Source organism: Pristiophorus japonicus, chromosome 12 (assembly GCF_044704955.1).
Source record: "Pristiophorus japonicus isolate sPriJap1 chromosome 12, sPriJap1.hap1, whole genome shotgun sequence".
Classification (NCBI taxonomy): domain Eukaryota; kingdom Metazoa; phylum Chordata; class Chondrichthyes; family Pristiophoridae; genus Pristiophorus; species Pristiophorus japonicus.
In genome coordinates this window covers 104,336,380-104,362,488 of record NC_091988.1, presented here as the reverse complement: position 1 = coordinate 104,362,488, position 26,109 = coordinate 104,336,380, and the positions used below count along the sequence as shown (strand labels likewise).

Genomic DNA, 26,109 nt, shown 5'->3' with positions numbered 1-26,109 from the left:
CTATAAATGTAGATCTAAACACTGATTGGCTAGCAATGTTAACCATCATACCTCTGATTGTTATGAATGCTCACTGTCCGAATACTGATTGACTGTGAATGCTCACCGTCCGAACACTGATTGGCTGTGAATGCTCACTGTGCTAGCACTGATTGGCTAGCAATGCTCACTATCCTAACACTGATTGGCTATCAATGTTCACTGTCCGAACAATGATTGGCTGTGAATGCTCACTGTCCTAACACCGATTGGCTGTGAATGCTCACTCTCAGAATCATAGAACCATATAAGTTTACAGCATGGATAGAGGCCATTTCGGCCTATCGTGTCCATGCCGGCCAACAAGAAGTTATCCAGCTCTAGATCCGTAGCCCTGCAGGTTATGGCATTTCAGGTACACATCCAAGTACTTTTTAAATGTGGTGAGGGTTTCTGTCTCTACCACCCGTTCAGGCAGTGAGCTCCAGCCCACCACCACCCTCTGCATGAAGAAATTTCCCCTCAAAACCCCTCTAAACCTCTACCAATTACTTTAAATCTCTGCCGCCTAGTTGTTGATCCCTATGCTAAGGGAAGCAGGTCCTTCCTATCCACTCTATCCAGGCTCCTCATAATTTTATACACCTCAATAAGGACTCCTCTCAGCCTCCTCTGTCCCAAAGAAAACAAACCCAGCCTATCCAACCTCTCCTCATAGCTAAAATTCTCCAGTCAAGGCAACATCCTCGTAAATCTCCTCTGTACCCTCTCTAGTGCAATCACATCTTTCCTGTAATGTGATGACCAGAACTGCACGCTGTACTCTAGATGTGGCCTAACTAGTGTTTTGTACAGTTCAAGCATTACCTCCCTGCTCTTGTATTCTATGCCTCGGCTAATAAAGCCAAGTATTCCGGATGCTTTCTTAACCATCTTGTCTACCTGTCCTACTACCTTCAGGGATCTGTGGACCTGCACTCCAAGGTCCCTTTGTTCCTCTACACTTCTCAGTATCCTACCATTTAATGTGTATTCCCTTGCCTTGTTAGCCCTCCCCAAATGCATTACCTCACACTTCTCCAGATTGAATTCTATTTGCCACTGCTCTGCCCACCTGACCAGTTCATTGATATCTTCCTGCAATCTATTGCTTTATTATCAACCACACAGCCAATTTTTGTACCATCTGCAAATTTCTTAATCATACCTCCTATATTCAAATCTAAACCATTGATATATACCACAAAAAGCAAGGAACCTAGTACTGAGCCCTGTGGAACCCCACTGGAAATAGCCTTCCAGTCACAAAAACACCTAGCAACCATTATCCTTTGCTTCCTGCCTCTGAGCCAATTTTAAATCTAACTTGCCACTTTTCCTTGGATCCCATGGACTTTTACTTTCGTAACCAGTCTGCCATGTGGATCCTTATCAAAAGCCTTGCTAAAATCCATATACACTACATCAAACGCACTGCCGTCATCGACCCTTCTTGTTACCTCCTCCAAAAATTCAATCAAGTTAGTCAGACACGACCTTCCCTTAACAAATCCATGCTGACTGTCCTTGATTAATCCATGTCTTTCTAAATGAAGATTTTTCCTGTCGCTCAGATTTTTTTCCAATAATTTTCCCACCACCGAGGTTAGGTTGACTGGTCTATAATTATTTGGTTTATCCCTTTCTCCCATTTTAAACAAGGATACAACATTAGCAGTCCTTCAGTCCTCCGGCACCACATCTGTAGCCAGAGAGGATTGGAAAATGATGGTCAGAGCCTCTGCTATTTCCTCTTTTGCTTTTCTTAACAGACTGGGATTCATTTCATCCATGCCTGGGGATTTCAAAGCTGTGAAATCCCTTAATACTTCCTCTCTCACTATGTTTATTTCATCTAATATTTCATACTTCTCCTCCCTGATTGCAATGTCTGCATCGCCCCTCTCTTTTATGAAAACAGATGCAAAGTATTCATTTAGAACCATACCCATGTTTTCTGCCTCCACGCGCATAGACGGGTTCTGAGCCAGTGAGTAGGGCAGGGAATTGGGGCCGCGGAAACCGGAAGAAAACTTAGCGGGTCGGAAGCTCCAATTTCAAGTTGATTGCCTAATTCAATTTTTCCTTCCGGGTTTCGAATTTCCAAGCTGCGCAGCACCTACACAATGTGATCGCAAATCGACTGTTTAAAGGGCCAATGCAAAAATGAAATTTGGAGGAGCTAAGTGGTTTTAGAAGGAGATGGTGAGAGGTATTTAATAAAGATTCAGGATGAGGAAGGCCAGTGCTCAGATTTAAAGAAGCTTCCCTTGACTTATTGCTGGGTGCAGTCAGGAGCAGGAGCGAAAGTAAATTTCTCCAGCAAAGGGAGGAAGAAAGCTGCTCCTCTTACCGAGAAGGTGTGTTTGGAGGAACTCAGGAGGTGAGCAGCAGGTGCATTGTGCTCCTGTCTTTGACGTAGTCTGGAAGTCATTTAATGACCTAACAGTTCAGGAAAAGTGAGTACATTTGCTGATGCATCTACTATCCTGTGCTTTAAGCCCACCGCCTTTCACTCTGTCTTGTCAAGCTTACTCCATCACATCACAATTCACACAAACACAACTTTTAGCTGCCCCAGCTTTCACTTTCTATGCAATTCATCACCTCCCCACTTATCCATCCACTGCTGCCACTCACCACAATCCTTATGCAGTATGATGCATCTGTCTCATTATCTCCCTCACCGATGGCACTGCAGCTATTGAGTCAATACCTCACCTTCACTCATTCACCCATTGTAGAAGAGAGCACAAATTGCAAGGGAGAGGGAGAGGACTGAAGGTGACTTAACACAAGTAGTTCAGCTCACAGATGCAGAGGAGGAGGCCCTGGAGATAAGTGATACATCTGCATCCCTCTCGATCATGTTGCTCCCTCTAATGGCCCCGGCCTGCTGGTGGTCTTTCAGGCCGGGACCGCGCCGATTTCCGGGCCGTGCCGCTGCACGCTGCTCCCTATGGCATACCACTGCAGGGAGCAGCGCGTGATGCTGCAGGAGGGCAATGGCTGACTGCAGTGCGGGCAGGTACAGCAGGAGTGACGAGGTCGGGGCGAAGGAATGGCGAGAGTTCATAGAGGGATATGATCGGGGCCCAGGAGAGGCGTGAGTTCGGGGCCCAGAAGAGGCGAGGGCCCAGGGGCAGCACGGGCCAGCCCACACTGCGATATGTGCGCGCACTAGGTCCGTGCAGCAGAGCAGGTCTCCAGTCGTCTTGGTTAATCCTTGCCACTGGACCAAGACCTAGCTCTGTCAATCCGTGTGGTGGCTGGTGTGCAACGGCCACCACACGTTAAAAAAATCCATGCACAGTCATCTGCTACCCTTCAAGGTGCAGTTCTGAATCCGGAATATTAGGTCCTTCTTTGAAACACCTGTGAACTCATCCCTTTTCGGCATGAAAGCAAGTCATGCTCGAATCGAGGGACTGCTTCTGATGATGATGATCTCAATCACAAATGGAGAGACTGGAAACTCGCAGGCAGTTGGTGACAGAGTTTCAAATATCTCTGACATAAAATCTGACTTCATTTCATCAATGACGGAACGATGAGAAAACTGAGTACGGTGCATGTCAAGATTGTGGCTTTGCCATGAATAATTCCTATCTTTTTTTTTGTTGCTCAGGGCCTTCACATGTACAGCAAGTGTCACGGGTCATCCATTATTACGTCCTGAGTGCCAGTACATCTTTTCTGTTGTTTCATGATGAATGCCAATACATGATGGGACACATTGGGTCATCATCATAGGCAGTCCCTCGAAATCGAGGAAGACTTGCTTCCACTCTAAAAGTGAGTTCTCAGGTGACTGTACAGTCCAATACAGGAATTACAGTCTCTGTCGCAGGTGAGGCAGACAGTTGTTGAAGGAAAGGGTGGGTGGGGAGTCTGGTTTGCCGCACGTGCCTTCCGCTGCCTGCGCTTGATTTCTGCATGCTCTCGGCGACGAGACTCGAGGTGCTCAGCGCCCTCCCGGATGCACTTCCTCCACTTAGGGCGGTCTTTGGCCAGGGACTCCCAGGTGTCGGTGGGGATGTTGCACTTTATCAGGGAGGCTTTGAGGGTGTCCTTGTAATGTTTCCTCTGCCCACCTGGGGCTCGTTTGCCATGGAGTTTGAAGTAGAGCGCTTGCTTTGGGGGTTGTACAAGTGGGTAGATGTGCAATGGGTGGATGTGTGGTTGAATGGTAGTTTTGTGTAAAGGGAGTTGGGGAGTGGGGGGAGGGGGGAAGGATGGTTGGTGCTGGTGGTGGCAATGGGGCGCAGGATTTCAATTTCCTTTTTTCCTGTGTGAGCTGAACCTTCGAGCTATGAGGGCATCCCTGGCATCCTGGGCAGCAATGAATACGGCTGATCTAGTGACGGGTGCACTATCTTCATACTCCTCCCCCTCCTCTTCTTCAATGTTCTCCTCAGTTAAAGATGCCTGATAAGTGCCTTCGTCCTGCACCACCTGCAATTCTCTCTGCTGCACAATGTTGTGCAGGACGCAGCACAGCACTATCATTCTGGACACCCTCGCTGGCGAGTACTGAAGTGCACCCTCCAGAGCTATCTTGGCACCCGAAACACCTGTTCAACATTCCATTGGCTTGTTCGATGACAAACCTAGTGGTCATGTGGCTCGCGTTGTAGCGCTCCTGTGATATTGATTGACTTCCTGTAATAATGATCTATCCCCTGTGATAATAACCCACTCCCTGTGATAATGATTGATCCCTGTGGTAATGATCAATAATAATGAATCTCTCTCAGTAATAATGATCCACCCCGTTGTGATACTGATCCACTGCCTGATAATGATTGACCCCTGTGATAATGGGCCCAAGTTTCCACATGATTTGCGCCTGATTTTTAGGAGCAACTGGTGGAGAACGGACTATCTTAGAAATCGCAATTCTCCACATTTTTTTTTCTGCAGTTCTAGTCAGTTAGAACAGTTCTACTTTGGAACAGAATTTTTTCTTCAAAAGGGGGCGTGTCCGGCCACTGACGCCTGATTTCAAAGTTTCCACAGTGAAAACGTACTCCAAACTAAGTTAGAATGGAGCAAGTGAAGATTTTTGTAGAACTGAAAAAACCTGTTCTACACATTAAAAAATCAGGCGCAGGTTACAAATTAGGCGTCCAGAACGAGGTGCGGGGGGCAAGGGAACTCATTAAATTCTATAATTAATCCTTATTTATATTTCTACAAATATTATACAAATAAATCCAACCTGAATAAACATTTATAAGCAAAGAAAAGATTAAATAAACCATCTTCCTACCTGTGTGAAAGTGCTTCAGGCTCGGAGAATGCTGCAGGCGTTCGTTCCCGTGGGGGGGGGGGAGAAGGAAACAGCCGTTTCGTTGCCGCGGGGGGGGGGGGGCGAGGGGAAGGAGACAGTGAGAAGGCTGCAAGTGCTGATGTGCTGATGGCAATGTGCTTTTATTAAAAAATGTTCAAAAATTAAACAGCTACAAAGAACTACAAAAATGGCCGAGTGCCAATATTTTTTTCACACTGCGCATGCGCGACGCTCCAACGCGCACGCGCAGCGTTGCCGGCAGGAAAAAAACTAATTTAAATAGTACCCGCCCCCTCCCACTTACAAAATCGGTGCGAGTGTAGGCTCCGCCCCCTGGGCGCCGTGCCAGGCAGACAAGGAGCTGCAGGGCGCTCCAGAATCGCGAGTTTTTTTTTAGGCGCCGTTTTAGGCGCGAAAAACAGGCGCCCAGCTCGGAGGGGCGCCCGTTTTTTATTGTGTGGAAACTTGGGCCGAATAATCTACTCTCTGATAATTATCAACTCCCTGTGATAATGATCTATCCCCAGCGATAATGATACACTCCCTGTGATAATGATACACTCCTTGTGATAATGATTCACTCCCTGTGATAATGATTCACTCCCTGTGATAATAATACACTCCCTGTGATAATGATTCACTCCCTGTGATAATGATTCACTCCCTGTGATAATAATACACTCCCTGTGATAATGATTCACCCCCTGTGATAATGATTCACTCTCTGTGATAATGATACACTCCCTGTGATAATGATTGATTCATTGTGATAATGATCCACCCCCTGTGATAATGATTCACTCCCTGTGATAATGATTCACTCCCTGTGATAATGATTCAATCCCTGTGATAATAATACACTCCCTGTGATAATGATTCACTCCCTGTGATAATGATTCACCCCGTGTTATAATGATACACTCCCTGTGATAATGATTCACTCCCTGTGATAATAATTCACTCCCTGTGATAATAATACACTCCCTGTGATAATGATTCACTCCCTGTGATAATGATTCACCCCCTGTGATAATGATTCACTCCCTGTGATAATGATACACTCCCTGTGATAATGATTCACTCCCTGTGATAATGATTCACTCCCTGTGATAATGATTCACTCCCTGTGATAATGATACACTCCCTGTGATAATGATTCACTCTCTGTGATAATAATACACTCCCTGTGATAATGATTCACTCCCTGTGATACTGATTCACCCCCTGTGATAATGATTCACTCCATCTGAAAATGATACACCCCCTGTGATAATGATTCACTCCCTGTGATAATGATTCACTCCCTATGATAATGATTCACCCCCTGTGATAATGATACACTCCCTGTGATAATGATTCACTCCCTGTGATAATGATACACTCCCTGTGATAATGATTCACTCCCTGTGATAATGATACACACCCTGTGATAATGATTCACTCCCTGTGATAATAATACACTCCCTGTGATAATGATTCACTCCCTATGATAATGATTCACCCCCTGTGATAATGATTCACTCCCCGTGATAATGATACACTCCCTGTGATAATGATTTACTCCCTGTGATAATAATACACTCCCTGTGATAACGATTCACTCCCTGTGATAATGATTCACACCCTTTGATAATAATTCACTCCCTGTGATAATGATACACTCCCTATGATAATGATTCACCCCCTGTGATAATGATTCATTCCCTGTGATAATGATACACTCCCTGCGATAATGATTCACTCCCTGTGATAATAATACACTCCTGTGATAATGATTCACTCCCTGTGATAATGATTCACACCCTGTGATAATAATTCACTCCCTGTGATAATGATACACTCCCTGTGATAATGATTGATTCATTGTGATAATGATCCACCCCCTGTGATAATGATTCACTCCCTGTGATAATGATACACTCCCTGTGATAATGATTGATTCATTGTGATAATGATTCACTCCCTGTGATAATGATTCACCATCCGTGATAATGATTGATTCCTTGTGATAATGATTCACTCTCTGTGATAATGATACACTCCCTGTGATAATGATCCACCCCCTGTGATAATGATACACTCCCTGTGATAATGATCCACCCCCTGTGATAATGATTCACTCCCTGTGAAAATGATACACTCGCTATGATAATGATTGATTCCTTGTGATAATGATACACTCCCTGTAATAATGACTGATTCATTGTGATAATGATCCACTCCCTGTGATAATGATCCATCCCTCTGATAATGATCCACTCCCTGTGATAATGATCCATGCTGTGATAATGATATACTCCCTGTGATAATGATTGATTCCTTGTGATAATGATACACTCCCTGTGATAATGATTGTTCCATTGTGATAATGATCCACTCCCTGTGATAATGATCCATCCCTGTGATAATGATCCATCCCTGTGATAATGATACACTCCCTGTAATAATGATTGACTCCCTGTGATAATGATTCACTCCCTGTGATAATGATCCACTCCTTGTGATAATGATACACTCCCTGTGATAATGATCCACTCCCTGTGATAATGATCCACTCCCTGTGATAATGATACACTCCCTGTGATAATGATCCACTCCCTGTGATAATGATCCACTCCCAGTGATAATGATTCACTCCCTGTGATAATGATACACTCCCTGTGATAATGATACACTCCCTGTGATAATGATACACTCCATGTGATAATGATCCACTCCCTGTGATAATGATACACTCCATGTGATAATGATCCACTCCCTGTGATAAAGAGACACTCCCTGTGATAATGATTCACTCCCTGTGATAATGATACACTCCCTGTGATAATGATGCACTCCCTGTGATAATGATTCACACCCTGTGATAATGATCCACTCCCTGTGATAATGATACACTCCCTGTGATAATGATTGATTCCTTGTGATAATGATACACTCCCTGTGATAATGATCCACTCCTTGTGATAATGATTCATTTTTTGTGATAATGATTGATTCAATGTGATAATGACCATCCCCTGTGATAATGATACACTCCTTGTGATAATGATACACTCCCTGTGATAATGATTGAATCCTTGTGATAATGATACACTCCCTGTGATAATGATTGATTCATTGTGATAATGATCCACTCCCTGTGATAATGATTCACTCCCTGTGATAATGATACACTCCCTGTGATAATGATACACTCCCTGTGATAATGATCCACTCCATGTGATAATGATCCACTCCCTGTGATAATGATTCACTTCCTGTGATAATGATACACTCCCTGTGATAATGATTCACTCCCTGTGATAATAATACACTCCCTGTGATATTGATTCACTCCCTGTGATAATGATTCACTCCCTGTGATAATGATACACTCCCTGTGATAATGATCCACTCCCTGTGATAATGATTCACTCCCTGTGATAATGATTCACTCCCTGTGATAATGATTCACCCCCTGTGATAATGATACACTCCCTGTGATAATGATTCACTCCCTGTGATAATGATACACTCCCTGTGATAATGATTCAATCCCTGTGATAATGATACACTCCCTGTGATAATGATTCACTCCCTGTGATAATGAGACACTCCCCGTGATAATGATTCACTCCCTGTGATAATAATACACTCCCTGTGATAATGATACACTCCCTGTGATAATGATTCACTCCCTGTGATAATGATACACTCCCTGTGATAATGATTCACTTCCTGTGATAATGATACACTCCCCGTGATAATGATTCACTCCCTGTGATAATAATACACTCCCTGTGATATTGATTCACTCCCTGTGATAATGATTCACTTCCTGTGATAATGATACACTCCCCGTGATAATGATACACTCCCTGTGATAATGATTGATTCATTGTGATAATGATCCACCCCCTGTGATAATGATTCACGCCCTGTGATAATGATTGATTCCTTGTGATAATGATTCACTTCCTGTGATATTGATACACTCCCTGTGATAATGATACACTCCCTGTGATAATGATACACTCCCTGTGATAATGATCCACCCCCTGTGATAATGATACACTCCCTGTGATAATGATCCAGCCCCTGTGATAATGATTAACTCCCTGTGATAATGATACACTCCCTGTGATAATGATTGATTCCTTATGCTAATGATACACTCCCTGTGATAATGACTGATTCATTGTGATAATGATCCACTCCCTGTGATAATGATCCATCGCTCTGATAATGATCCCCTCCCTGTGATAATGATCCATCCCTGTGATAATGATACACTCCCTGTGATAATGATTGATTCCTTGTGATAATGATACACTCCCTGTGATAATGATTGATTCATTGTGATAATGATCCACTCCCTGTGATAATGATCCTACCCTGTGATAATGATCCATCCCTGTGATAATGATCCATCCCTGTGATAATTAATACACTCCCTGTGATAATGATTGATTCCTTGTGATAATGATACACTCCCTGTGATAATGATTGATTCATTGTGATAATGATACACTCCCTGTGATAATGATTGATTCATTGTGATAATGATCCACTCCCTGTGATAATGATCCTACCCTGTGATAATGATCCATCCCTGTGATAATGATACACTCCCTGTGATAATGATTGATTCATTGTGATAATGATTCACTCCCTGTGATAATGATCCATCCCTGTGATAATGATTCACTCCCTGTGATAATGATTCAATCCCTGTGATAATGATCCACTCCCTGTGATAATGATTCAGACCCTGTGATAATGATCCATTCCATGTGATAATGATACACTCCCTGTGATAATGATTCACTCCCTGTGATAATGATCCACTCCCTGTGATAATGATCCACTCCCTGTGATAATGATTCACTCCCTGTGATAATGATACACTCCCTGTGATAAAGATACACTCCCCGTGATAATGATCCACTCCCTGTGATAATGATACACTCCCTGTGATAATGATCCACTCCCTGTGATAATGATACACTCCATGTGATAATGATCCACTCCCTGTGATAATGATACAATCCCTGTGATAATGATACACTCCCTGTGATAATGATTGATTCATTGTGATAATGATCCACCCCCTGTGATAATGATTCACGCCCTGTGATAATGATTGATTCCTTGTGATAATGATTCACTTCCTGTGATATTGATACACTCCCTGTGATAATGATACGCTCCCTGTGATAATGATACACTCCCTGTGATAATGATCCACCCCCTGTGATAATGATACACTCCCTGTGATAATGATCCACCCCCTGTGATAATGATTCACTCCCTGTGATAATGATACACTCCCTGTGATAATGATTGATTCCTTGTGATAATGATACACTCCCTGTGATAATGACTGATTCATTGTGATAATGATCCACTCCCTGTGATAATGATCCATCGCTCTGATAATGATCCACTCCCTGTGATAATGATCCATCCCTGTGATAATGATACACTCCCTGTGATAATGATTGATTCCTTGTGATAATGATACACTCCCTGTGATAATGATTGATTCATTGTGATAATGATCCACTCCCTGTGATAATGATCCTACCCTGTGATAATGATCCATCCCTGTGATAATGATCCATCCCTGTGATAATGATACACTCCCTGTGATAATGATTGATTCCTTGTGATAATGATACACTCCCTGTGATAATGATTGATTCATTGTGATAATGATACACTCCCTGTGATAATGATTGATTCATTGTGATAATGATCCACTCCCTGTGATAATGATCCTACCCTGTGATAATGATCCATCCCTGTGATAATGATACACTCCCTGTGATAATGATTGATTCATTGTGATAATGATTCACTCCCTGTGATAATGATCCATCCCTGTGATAATGATTCACTTCCTGTGATAATGATTCAATCCCTGTGATAATGATCCACTCCCTGTGATAATGATTCAGACCCTGTGATAATGATCCATTCCATGTGATAATGATACACTCCCTGTGATAATGATTCACTCCCTGTGATAATGATCCACTCCCTGTGATAATGATCCACTCCCTGTGATAATGATTCACTCCCTGTGATAATGATACACTCCCTGTGATAAAGATACACTCCCCGTGATAATGATCCACTCCCTGTGATAATGATACACTCCCTGTGATAATGATCCACTCCCTGTGATAATGATACACTCCATGTGATAATGATCCACTCCCTGTGATAATGATACAATCCCTGTGATAATGATACACTCCCTGTGATAATGATACACTCCCTGTGATAAAGAGACACTCCCTGTGATAATGATTCACTCCCTGTGATAATGATACACGCCCTGTGATAATGATACACTCCCTGTCATAATGATTCACACCCTGTGATAATGACCCACTCCCTGTGATAATGATACACTCCCTGTGATAATGATTGATTCCTTGTGATAATGATACACTCCCTGTGATAATGATCCACTCCCTGTGATAATGATTCACTCCCTGTGATAATGATACACTCCCTGTGATAATGATTCACTCCCTGTGATAATAATACATTCCTGTGATAATGATTCACTCCCTGTGATAATGATTCACACCCTGTGATAATAATTCACTCCCTGTGATAATGATACACTCCTTGTGATAATGATTGATTCAGTGTGATAATGATCCACCTCCTGTGATAATGATTTACCCCCTGTGATAATGATTCACTCCCTGTGATAATGATACACTCCCTGTGATAATGATTGATTCATTGTGATAATGATCCACCCCCTGTGATAATGATTCACTCCATGTGATAATGATTGATTCATTGTGATAATGATTCACTCCCTGTGATAATGATTCACCCCCTGTGATAATGATTGATTCCTTGTGATAAAGATTCACTCCCTGTGATAATGATCCATCCCTGTGATAATGATACACTCCCTGTGATTTTGATAAACTCCCTGTGATAATTATCCACTCCCTGTGATAATGATCCACTCCCTGTGATAATGATCCACTCCCTGTGATAATGATACACTCCCTGTGATAATGATCCACTCTCTGTGATAATGATACACTCCCTGTGATAATGATCCACTCACTGTGATAATGATACACTCCCTGTGATAATGATTCACTCCCTGTGATAATGATACACTCTCTGTGATAATGATACACTCCCTGTGATAATGATGCACTCCCTGTGATAATGATCCACTCCCTGTGATAATGATAAACTCCCTGTGATAATGATACACTCCCTGTGATAATGATACACTCCCTGTGATAATGATACACACCCTGTGATAATGATACACTCCCTGTGATAATGATCCATCCCTGTGATAGTGATACACTCCCTGTGATAATGATCCATCCCTGTGATAATGATACACTCCCTGTGATAATGATACACTCCCTGTGATAATGATTGATTCCTTGTGATAATGATTCACTCCCTGTGATAATGATCCACTCCCTGTGATAATGATACACTCCCTCTGATAATGATAAACTCCCTGTGATAATGATTGATTCCTTGTGATAATGATTGATTCCTTGTGATAATGATTCACTCCCTGTGATAATGATACACTCCCTGTGATAATGATCCATTCCCTGTGATAATGATTCACTCCCTGTGATAATGATACACTCCCTGTGATAATGATACACTCCCTGTGATAATGATACACTCCCTGTGATAATGATACACTCGCTGTGATAATGATTGATTCCTTGTGATAATGATTCACTCCCTGTGATAATGATTCACTCCCTGTGATAATGATCCATCCCTGTGATAATGATTCACTCCCTGTGATAATGATACATTCCCTGTGATAATGATTCACTCCCTGTGATAATGATTCACTCCCTGTGATAATGATTCACTCCCTGTGATAATGATCCATCCCTGTGATAATGATTCACTCCCTGTGATAATGATTCACTCCCTGTGATAATGATACACTCCCTGTGATAATGATCCATCTCTGTGATAATGATTCACTCCCTGTGACAATGATTCACTCCCTGTGATAATGATCCACTCCCTGTGATAATGATTCACTCCCTGTGATAATGATCCACTCCCTGTGATAATGATACACTCCCTGTGATAATGATACACTCCATGTGATTATGATACACTCCCTGTGATAATGATCCACTCCCTGTGATAACGATACACTCCCTGCGATAATGATACACTCCCTGTGATAATGATACACTCCCTCTGATTAGGATACACTCCCTGTGATAATTATCCACTCCCTTTGATAATGATCCACTCCCTGTGATAATGATCCACTCCCTGTGATAATGATTCACTCCCTGTGATAATGATCCATCCCTGTGATAATGATTCACTCCCTGTGATAATGGTACATTCCCTGTGATAATGATTCACTCCCTGTGATAATGATTCACTCCCTGTGATAATGATCCACTCCCTGTGATAATGATACACTCCCTGTGATAATGATACACTCCCTGTGATAATGATACACTCCCTGTGATAATGATACACTCCCTGTGATAATGATCCACTCCATGTGATAATGATACACTCCCTGTGATAATGATACACTCCCTGTGATAATGATACACTCCCTGTGATAGTGATACACTCCCTGTGATAATGATACACTCCCTGTGATAATGATCCACTCCCTTGGATAATGATCCACTCCATGTGATAATGATACACTCCCTGTGATAATGATACACTCCCTGTGATAATGATCCATCCCTGTGATAGTGATACACTCCCTGTGATAATGATACACTCCCTGTGATAATGATCCACTCCCTGTGATAATGATTGATTCCTTGTGATAATGATACACTCCCTGTGATAATGATTCACTCCCTGTGATAATGATCCATCCCTGTGATAATGATACACTCCCTGTGATAATGATTCATCTCCCTGTGATAATGATCCACTCCCTGTGATAATGATACACTCCCTGTGGTGATAATGCTCCATCCCTGTGATAATGATTCACTCCCTGTGATAATGATTCACTCCCTGTGATAATGATCCATCCCTGTGATAATGATTCACTCCCTGTGATAATGATACATTCCCTGTGATAATGATTCACTCCCTGTGATAATGATCCATCCCTGTGATAATGATTCACTCCCTGTGATCATGATTCACTCACTGTGATAATGATTCACTCCCTGTGATAATGATTCACTCGCTATGATAATGATCCATCCCTGTGATAATGATTCACTCCCTGTGATAATGATTCACTCCCTGTGATAATGATACAGTCCCTGTGATAATGATCCATCTCTGTGATAATGTTTCACTCCCTGTGATAATGATTCTCTCCCTGTGACAATGATCCACTCCTTGTGATAATGATTCACTCCCTCTGATAATGATCCACTCCCTGTGATAATGATACACTCCCTGTGATAATGATCCATCCCTGTGATAATGATACACTCCCTGTGATAATGATACACTCCCTGTGATAATGATCGATTCTTTGTGATAATGATTCACTCCCTGTGATAATGATCCACTCCCTGTGATAATGATACACTCCCTCTGATAATGATACACTCCCTGTGATAATGATTGATTCCTTGTGATAATGATTCACTCCCTGTGATAATGATACACTCCCTGTGATAATGATCCATTCCCTGTGATAATGATTCACTCCCTGTGATGATGATACACTCCCTGTGATAATGATACACTCCCTGTGATAATGATACACTCCCTGTGATAATGATATACTCGCTGTGATAATGATTGATTCCTTGTGATAATGATCCACTCCCGGTGATAATGATCCACTCCCTGTGAAAATGATCCACTCCCTGTGATAATGATTGATTCCTTGTGATAATGATACACTCCCTCTGATAATGATTCACTCCCTGTGATAATGATCCATCCCTGTGATAATGATACACTCCCTGTGATAATGATTCACTCCCTGTGATAATGATACACTCCCTGTGATAATGATACACTCCCTGTGGTGATAATGCTCCATCCCTGTGATAATGATTCACTCCCTGTGATAATGATTCACTCCCTGTGATAATGATCCATCCCTGTGATAATGATTCACTCCCTGTGATAATGATACATTCCCTGTGATAATGATTCACTCCCTGTGATAATGATCCATCCCTATGATAATGATTCACTCCCTGTGATAATGATTCACTCCCTGTGATAATGATTCACTCCCTGTGATAATGATCCATCCCTGTGATAATGATTCACTCCCTGTGATAAAGATTCACTCCCTGTGATAATGATACACTCCCTGTGATAATGATCCATCTCTGTGATAATGATTCACTCCCTGTGACAATGATTCACTCCTGTGATAATGATTCACTCCCTGTGATAAAGATTCACTCCCTGTGATAATGATCCACTCCCTGTGATAATGATACACTCCCTGTGATAATGATCCACTCCCTGAGATAATGATTCACTCCCTGTGATAATGATCCACTCCCTGTGATAATGATTCACTCCCTGTGATAATGATCCACTCCCTGTGATAATGATACACTCCCTGTGATAATGATACACTCCCTGTGATTATGATACACTCCCTGTGATAATGATCCACTCCCTGTGATAACGATACACTCCCTGCGATAATGATACACTCCCTGTGATAATGATACACTCCCTGTGATTAGGATACACTCCCTGTGATAATGATTCACTCCCTGTGATAATGATCCACTCCCTGTGATAATGATACACTCCCTGTGATAATGATACACTCCCTGTGATAATGATACACTCCCTGTGATAATTATCCACTCCCTTTGATAATGATCCACTCCCTGTGATAATGATACACTCCCTGTGATAATGATACACTCCCTGTGATAATGATCCACTCCATGTGATAATGATACACTCCCTGTGATAATGATACACTCCCTGTGATAATGATACACTCCCTGTGATAATGATCCATCCCTGTGATAGTGATACACTCCCTGTGATAATGATACACTCCCTGTGATAATGATCCACTCCCTTTGATAATGATCCACTCCATGTGATAATGATACACTCCCTGTGATAATGATACACTCCCTGTGATAATGATCCATCCCTGTGATAGTGATACACTCCCTGTGATAATGATACACTCCCTGTGATAATGATCCACTCCCTGTGATAATGATTGATTCCTTGTGATAATGATACACTCCCTGTGATAATGATTCACTCCCTGTGATAATGATCCATCCCTGTGATAATGATACACTCCCTGTGATAATGATTCATCTCCCTGTGATAATGATCCACTCCCTGTGATAATGATACACTCCCTGTGGTGATAATGCTCCATCCCTGTGATAATGATTCACTCCCTGTGATAATGATCCACTCCCTGTGATAATGATACACTCCCTGTGATAATGATACACTCCCTGTGATAATGATACATTCCCTGTGATAATGATTCACTCCCTGTGATAATGATTCACTCCCTGTGATAATGATTCACTCCCTGTGATAATGATCCATCTCTGTGATAATGATTCACTCCCTGTGACAATGATTCACTCCCTGTGATAATGATCCACTCCCTGTGATAATGATTCACTCCCTGTGATAATGATCCACTCCCTGTGATAATGATACACTCCCTGTGATAATGATACACTCCATGTGATTATGATACACTCCCTGTGATAATGATCCACTCCCTGTGATAACGATACACTCCCTGCGATAATGATACACTCCCTGTGATAATGATACACTCCCTCTGATTAGGATACACTCCCTGTGATAATTATCCACTCCCTTTGATAATGATCCACTCCCTGTGATAATGATCCACTCCCTGTGATAATGATTCACTCCCTGTGATAATGATCCATCCCTGTGATAATGATTCACTCCCTGTGATAATGGTACATTCCCTGTGATAATGATTCACTCCCTGTGATAATGATTCACTCCCTGTGATAATGATCCACTCCCTGTGATAATGATACACTCCCTGTGATAATGATACACTCCCTGTGATAATGATACACTCCCTGTGATAATTATCCACTCCCTTTGATAATGATCCACTCCCTGTGATAATGATACACTCCCTGTGATAATGATACACTCCCTGTGATAATGATACACTCCCTGTGATAATGATCCACTCCATGTGATAATGATACACTCCCTGTGATAATGATACACTCCCTGTGATAATGATACACTCCCTGTGATAGTGATACACTCCCTGTGATAATGATACACTCCCTGTGATAATGATCCACTCCCTTGGATAATGATACACTCCATGTGATAATGATACACTCCCTGTGATAATGATACACTCCCTATGATAATGATCCATCCCTGTGATATTCATACACTCCCTTTGATAATGATACACTCCCTGTGATAATGATCCACTCCCTGTGATAATGATTGATTCCTTGTGATAATGATACACTCCCTGTGATAATGATTCACTCCCTGTGATAATGATCCATCCCTGTGATAATGATACACTCCCTGTGATAATGATTCATCTCCCTGTGATAATGATCCACTCCCTGTGATAATGATACACTCCCTGTGGTGATAATGCTCCATCCCTGTGATAATGATTCACTCCCTGTGATAATGATTCACTCCCTGTGATAATGATCCATCCCTGTGATAATGATTCACTCCCTGTGATAATGATACATTCCCTGTGATAATGATTCACTCCCTGTGATAATGATCCATCCCTGTGATAATGATTCACTCCCTGTGATCATGATTCACTCACTGTGATAATGATTCACTCCCTGTGATAATGATTCACTCGCTATGATAATGATCCATCCCTGTGATAATGATTCACTCCCTGTGATAATGATTCACTCCCTGTGATAATGATAAAGTCCCTGTGATAATGATCCATCTCTGTGATAATGTTTCACTCCCTGTGATAATGATTCTCTCCCTGTGACAATGATCCACTCCCTGTGATAATGATTCACTCCCTCTGATAATGATCCACTCCCTGTGATAATGATACACTCCCTGTGATAATGATCCATCCCTGTGATAATGATACACTCCCTGTGATAATGATACACTCCCTGTGATAATGATCGATTCCTTGTGATAATGATTCACTCCCTGTGATAATGATCCACTCCCTGTGATAATGATACACTCCCTCTGATAATGATACACTCCCTGTGATAATGATTGATTCCTTGTGATAATGATTCACTCCCTGTGATAATGATACACTCCCTGTGATAATGATCCATTCCCTGTGATAATGATTCACTCCCTGTGATAATGATACACTCCCTGTGATAATGATACACTCCCTGTGATAATGATACACTCCCTGTGATAATGATACACTCGCTGTGATAATGATTGATTCCTTGTGATAATGATCCACTCCCGGTGATAATGATCCACTCCCTGTGAAAATGATCCACTCCCTGTGATAATGATTGATTCCTTGTGATAATGATACACTCCCTGTGATAATGATTCACTCCCTGTGATAATGATCCATCCCTGTGATAATGATACACTCCCTGTGATAATGATTCACTCCCTGTGATAATGATACACTCCCTGTGATAATGATACACTCCCTGTGGTGATAATGCTCCATCCCTGTGATAATGATTCACTCCCTGTGATAATGATTCACTCCCTGTGATAATGATCCATCCCTGTGATAATGATTCACTCCCTGTGATAATGATACATTCCCTGTGATAATGATTCACTCCCTGTGATAATGATCCATCCCTATGATAATGATTCACTCCCTGTGATAATGATTCACTCCCTGTGATAATGATTCACTCCCTGTGATAATGATCCATCCCTGTGATAATGATTCACTCCCTGTGATAAAGATTCACTCCCTGTGATAATGATACACTCCCTGTGATAATGATCCATCTCTGTGATAATGATTCACTCCCTGTGACAATGATTCACTCCTGTGATAATGATTCACTCCCTGTGATAAAGATTCACTCCCTGTGATAATGATCCACTCCCTGTGATAATGATACACTCCCTGTGATAATGATCCACTCCCTGAGATAATGATTCACTCCCTGTGATAATGATCCACTCCCTGTGATAATGATTCACTCCCTGTGATAATGATCCACTCCCTGTGATAATGATACACTCCCTGTGATAATGATACACTCCCTGTGATTATGATACACTCCCTGTGATAATGATCCACTCCCTGTGATAACGATACACTCCCTGCGATAATGATACACTCCCTGTGATAATGATACACTCCCTGTGATTAGGATACACTCCCTGTGATAATGATTCACTCCCTGTGATAATGATCCACTCCCTGTGATAATGATACACTCCCTGTGATAATGATACACTCCCTGTGATAATGATACACTCCCTGTGATAATTATCCACTCCCTTTGATAATGATCCACTCCCTGTGATAATGATACACTCCCTGTGATAATGATACACTCCCTGTGATAATGATCCACTCCATGTGATAATGATACACTCCCTGTGATAATGATACACTCCCTGTGATAATGATACACTCCCTGTGATAATGATCCATCCCTGTGATAGTGATACACTCCCTGTGATAATGATACACTCCCTGTGATAATGATCCATTCCCTTTGATAATGATCCACTCCATGTGATAATGATACACTCCCTGTGATAATGATACACTCCCTGTGATAATGATCCATCCCTGTGATAGTGATACACTCCCTGTGATAATGATAAACTCCCTGTGATAATGATCCACTCCCTGTGATAATGATTGATTCCTTGTGATAATGATACACTCCCTGTGATAATGATTCACTCCCTGTGATAATGATCCATCCCTGTGATAATGATACACTCCCTGTGATAATGATTCATCTCCCTGTGATAATGATCCACTCCCTGTGATAATGATACACTCCCTGTGGTGATAATGCTCCATCCCTGTGATAATGATTCACTCCCTGTGATAATGATTCACTCCCTGTGATAATGATCCATCCCTGTGATGATGATTCACTCCCTGTGATAATGATACATTCCCTGTGATAATGATTCACTCCCTGTGATAATAATCCATCCCTGTGATAATGATTCACTCCCTGTGATAATGATTCACTCACTGTGATAATGATTCACTCCCTGTGATAATGATTCACTCCCTATGATAATGATCAATCCCTGTGATAATGATTCACTCCCTGTGATAATGATTCACTCCCTGTGATAATGATACACTCCCTGTGATAATGATCCATCTCTGTGATAATGTTTCACTCCCTGTGAAAATGATTCACTCCCTGTGATAATGATCCACTCCCTGTGATAATGATCCACTCCCTGTGATAATGATTCACTCCCTGTGATAATGATCCACTCCCTGTGATAATGATACACTCCCCGTGATAATGATCCACTACCTGAGATAATGATTCACTCCCTGTGTTAATGATACACTCCCTGTGATAATGATACACTCCCTGTGATAATGATACACTCCATGCGATAATGATACACTCCCTGTGATAATGATCCACTCCCTGTGATAATGATACACTCCCTGCGATAATGATACACTCCCTGTGATAATGATACACTCCCTGTGATTAGGATACACTCCCTGTGATAATGATTCACTCCCTGTGATAATGATCCACTCCCTGTGATAATTATCCACTCCCTGTGAGAATGATCCACTCCCTTTGATAATGATCCACTCCATGTGATAATGATACACTCCCTGTGATAATGATACACTCCCTGTGATAATGATCCATCCCTGTGATAGTGATACACTCCCTGTGATAATGATACACTCCCTGTGATAATGATTGATTCCTTGTGATAATGATTCACTCCCTGTGATAATGATACACTCCCGGTGATAATGATACACTCCCTGTGATAATGATACACTCCCTGTGATAATGATACACTCCCTGTGATAATGATACACTCCCTGTGATAATGATCCACTCCCTGTGCTAATGATTGATTCATTGTGATAATGATCCACTCCCTGTGATAATGATTCACTCCCTGTGATAATGATACACTCCCTATGATAATGATCCACTCCCTGTGATAATGATCCACTCCCTGTGCTAATGATTCACTCCCTGTGATAATGATCCACTCCCTGTGATAATGATTCACTCCCTGTGATAATGATCCACTCCCTGTGAAAATGATTCACTCCCTAAGATAATGATACACTCCCTGTGATAATGATACTCTCCCTGTGATAATGATACACTCCCTGTGATAATGATCCACTCCCTGTGATAATGATACACTCCCTGTGATAATGATTCACTCCCTGTGATAATGATACACTCCCTGTGATAATGATACACTCCCTGTGATAATGATCCAGTCTCTGTGATAATGATTCACTCCCTGTGATAATGATACACTCCCTGTGATAATGATGCACTCCCTGTGATAATGATTCACTCCCTGTGATAATGATCCACTCCCTGTGATAATGATACACTCCCTGTGATAATGATCCACTCCCTGTGAAAATGATTCACTCCCTGTGATAATGATACACTCCCTGTGATAATGATCCACTCCCTGTGATAACGATACACTCCCTGCGATAATGATACACTCCCTGTGATAATGATACACTCCCTGTGATTAGGATACACTCCCTGTGATAATGATTCACTCCCTGTGATAATGATCCACTCCCTGTGATAATGATACACTCCCTGTGATAATGATACACTCCCTGTGATAATGATACACTCCCTGTGATAATTATCCACTCCCTTTGATAATGATCCACTCCCTGTGATAATGATACACTCCCTGTGATAATGATACACTCCCTGTGATAATGATACACTCCCTGTGATAATGATCCACTCCATGTGATAATGATACACTCCCTGTGATAATGATACACTCCCTGTGATAATGATACACTCCCTGTGATAATGATCCATCCCTGTGATAGTGATACACTCCCTGTGATAATGATACACTCCCTGTGATAATGATCCACTCCCTTTGATAATGATCCACTCCATGTGATAATGATACACTCCCTGTGATAATGATACACTCCCTGTGATTAGGATACACTCCCTGTGATAATGATTCACTCCCTGTGATAATGATCCACTCCCTGTGATAATTATCCACTCCCTGTGAGAATGATCCACTCCCTTTGATAATGATCCACTCCATGTGATAATGATACACTCCCTGTGATAATGATACACTCCCTGTGATAATGATCCATCCCTGTGATAGTGATACACTCCCTGTGATAATGATACACTCCCTGTGATAATGATTGATTCCTTGTGATAATGATTCACTCCCTGTGATAATGATACACTCCCGGTGATAATGATACACTCCCTGTGATAATGATACACTCCCTGTGATAATGATACACTCCCTGTGATAATGATACACTCCCTGTGATAATGATCCACTCCCTGTGCTAATGATTGATTCATTGTGATAATGATCCACTCCCTGTGATAATGATTCACTCCCTGTGATAATGATACACTCCCTATGATAATGATCCACTGGCTGTGATAATGATCCACTCCCTGTGCTAATGATTCACTCCCTGTGATAATGATCCACTCCCTGTGATAATGATTCACTCCCTGTGATAATGATCCACTCCCTGTGAAAATGATTCACTCCCTAAGATAATGATACACTCCCTGTGATAATGATACTCTCCCTGTGATAATGATACACTCCCTGTGATAATGATCCACTCCCTGTGATAATGATACACTCCCTGTGATAATGATTCACTCCCTGTGATAATGATACACTCCCTGTGATAATGATACACTCCCTGTGATAATGATCCAGTCTCTGTGATAATGATTCACTCCCTGTGATAATGATACACTCCCTGTGATAATGATGCACTCCCTGTGATAATGATTCACTCCCTGTGATAATGATCCACTCCCTGTGATAATGATACACTCCCTGTGATAATGATCCACTCCCTGTGAAAATGATTCACTCCCTGTGATAATGATACACTCCCTGTGATAATGATCCACTCCCTGTGATAACGATACACTCCCTGCGATAATGATACACTCCCTGTGATAATGATACACTCCCTGTGATTAGGATACACTCCCTGTGATAATGATTCACTCCCTGTGATAATGATCCACTCCCTGTGATAATGATACACTCCCTGTGATAATGATACACTCCCTGTGATAATGATACACTCCCTGTGATAATTATCCACTCCCTGTGATAATGATACACTCCCTGTGATAATGATCCACTCCCTTTGATAATGATCCACTCCATGTGATAATGATACACTCCCTGTGATAATGATACACTCCCTGTGATAATGATCCATCCCTGTGATAGTGATACACTCCCTGTGATAATGATACACTCCCTGTGATAATGATCCACTCCCTGTGATAATGATTGATTCCTTGTGATAATGATACACTCCCTGTGATAATGATTCACTCCCTGTGATAATGATCCATCCCTGTGATAATGATACACTCCCTGTGATAATGATTCATCTCCCTGTGATAATGATCCACTCCCTGTGATAATGATACACTCCCTGTGGTGATAATGCTCCATCCCTGTGATAATGATTCACTCCCTGTGATAATGATCCACTCCCTGTGATAATGATACACTCCCTGTGATAATGATACACTCCCTGTGATAATGATACATTCCCTGTGATAATGATTCACTCCCTGTGATAATGATTCACTCCCTATGATAATGATTCACTCCCTGTGATAATGATCCATCCCTGTGATAATGATTCACTCCCTGTGATAATGATTCACTCCCTGTGATAATGATACACTCCCTGTGATAATGATCCATCTCTGTGATAATGATTCACTCCCTGTGACAATGATTCACTCCCTGTGATAATGATCCACTCCCTGTGATAATGATTCACTCCCTGTGATAATGATCCACTCCCTGTGATAATGATACACTCCCTGTGATAATGATACACTCCATGTGATTATGATACACTCCCTGTGATAATGATCCACTCCCTGTGATAACGATACACTCCCTGCGATAATGATACACTCCCTGTGATAATGATACACTCCCTCTGATTAGGATACACTCCCTGTGATAATTATCCACTCCCTTTGATAATGATCCACTCCCTGTGATAATGATCCACTCCCTGTGATAATGATTCACTCCCTGTGATAATGATCCATCCCTGTGATAATGATTCACTCCCTGTGATAATGGTACATTCCCTGTGATAATGATTCACTCCCTGTGATAATGATTCACTCCCTGTGATAATGATCCACTCCCTGTGATAATGATACACTCCCTGTGATAATGATACACTCCCTGTGATAATGATACACTCCCTGTGATAATTATCCACTCCCTTTGATAATGATCCACTCCCTGTGATAATGATACACTCCCTGTGATAATGATACACTCCCTGTGATAATGATACACTCCCTGTGATAATGATCCACTCCATGTGATAATGATACACTCCCTGTGATAATGATACACTCCCTGTGATAATGATACACTCCCTGTGATAGTGATACACTCCCTGTGATAATGATACACTCCCTGTGATAATGATCCACTCCCTTGGATAATGATACACTCCATGTGATAATGATACACTCCCTGTGATAATGATACACTCCCTATGATAATGATCCATCCCTGTGATAGTGATACACTCCCTGTGATAATGATACACTCCCTGTGATAATGATCCACTCCCTGTGATAATGATTGATTCCTTGTGATAATGATACACTCCCTGTGATAATGATTCACTCCCTGTGATAATGATCCATCCCTGTGATAATGATACACTCCCTGTGATAATGATTCATCTCCCTGTGATAATGATCCACTCCCTGTGATAATGAAACACTCCCTGTGGTGATAATGCTCCATCCCTGTGATAATGATTCACTCCCTGTGATAATGATTCACTCCCTGTGATAATGATCCATCCCTGTGATAATGATTCACTCCCTGTGATAATGATACATTCCCTGTGATAATGATTCACTCCCTGTGATAATGATCCATCCCTGTGATAATGATTCACTCCCTGTGATCATGATTCACTCACTGTGATAATGATTCACTCCCTGTGATAATGATTCACTCGCTATGATAATGATCCATCCCTGTGATAATGATTCACTCCCTGTGATAATGATTCACTCCCTGTGATAATGATACAGTCCCTGTGATAATGATCCATCTCTGTGATAATGTTTCACTCCCTGTGATAATGATTCTCTCCCTGTGACAATGATCCACTCCCTGTGATAATGATTCACTCCCTCTGATAATGATCCACTCCCTGTGATAATGATACACTCCCTGTGATAATGATCCATCCCTGTGATAATGATACACTCCCTGTGATAATGATACACTCCCTGTGATAATGATCGATTCCTTGTGATAATGATTCACTCCCTGTGATAATGATCCACTCCCTGTGATAATGATACACTCCCTCTGATAATGATACACTCCCTGTGATAATGATTGATTCCTTGTGATAATGATTCACTCCCTGTGATAATGATACACTCCCTGTGATAATGATCCATTCCCTGTGATAATGATTCACTCCCTGTGATAATGATACACTCCCTGTGATAATGATACACTCCCTGTGATAATGATACACTCCCTGTGATAATGATACACTCGCTGTGATAATGATTGATTCCTTGTGATAATGATCC

At 41.7% G+C, this 26,109-nt stretch overlaps 1 protein-coding gene across 2 annotated transcripts in view; it reads right to left on the bottom strand.

Annotated features, from left to right (window-relative positions):
• The window catches only part of LOC139277400 (voltage-dependent calcium channel subunit alpha-2/delta-2-like), a 1,881,585-nt gene that overhangs the window by 401,008 nt on the left and 1,454,468 nt on the right, over nt 1–26,109 (bottom strand). The gene's annotated exons all lie outside the window — the stretch shown is intronic.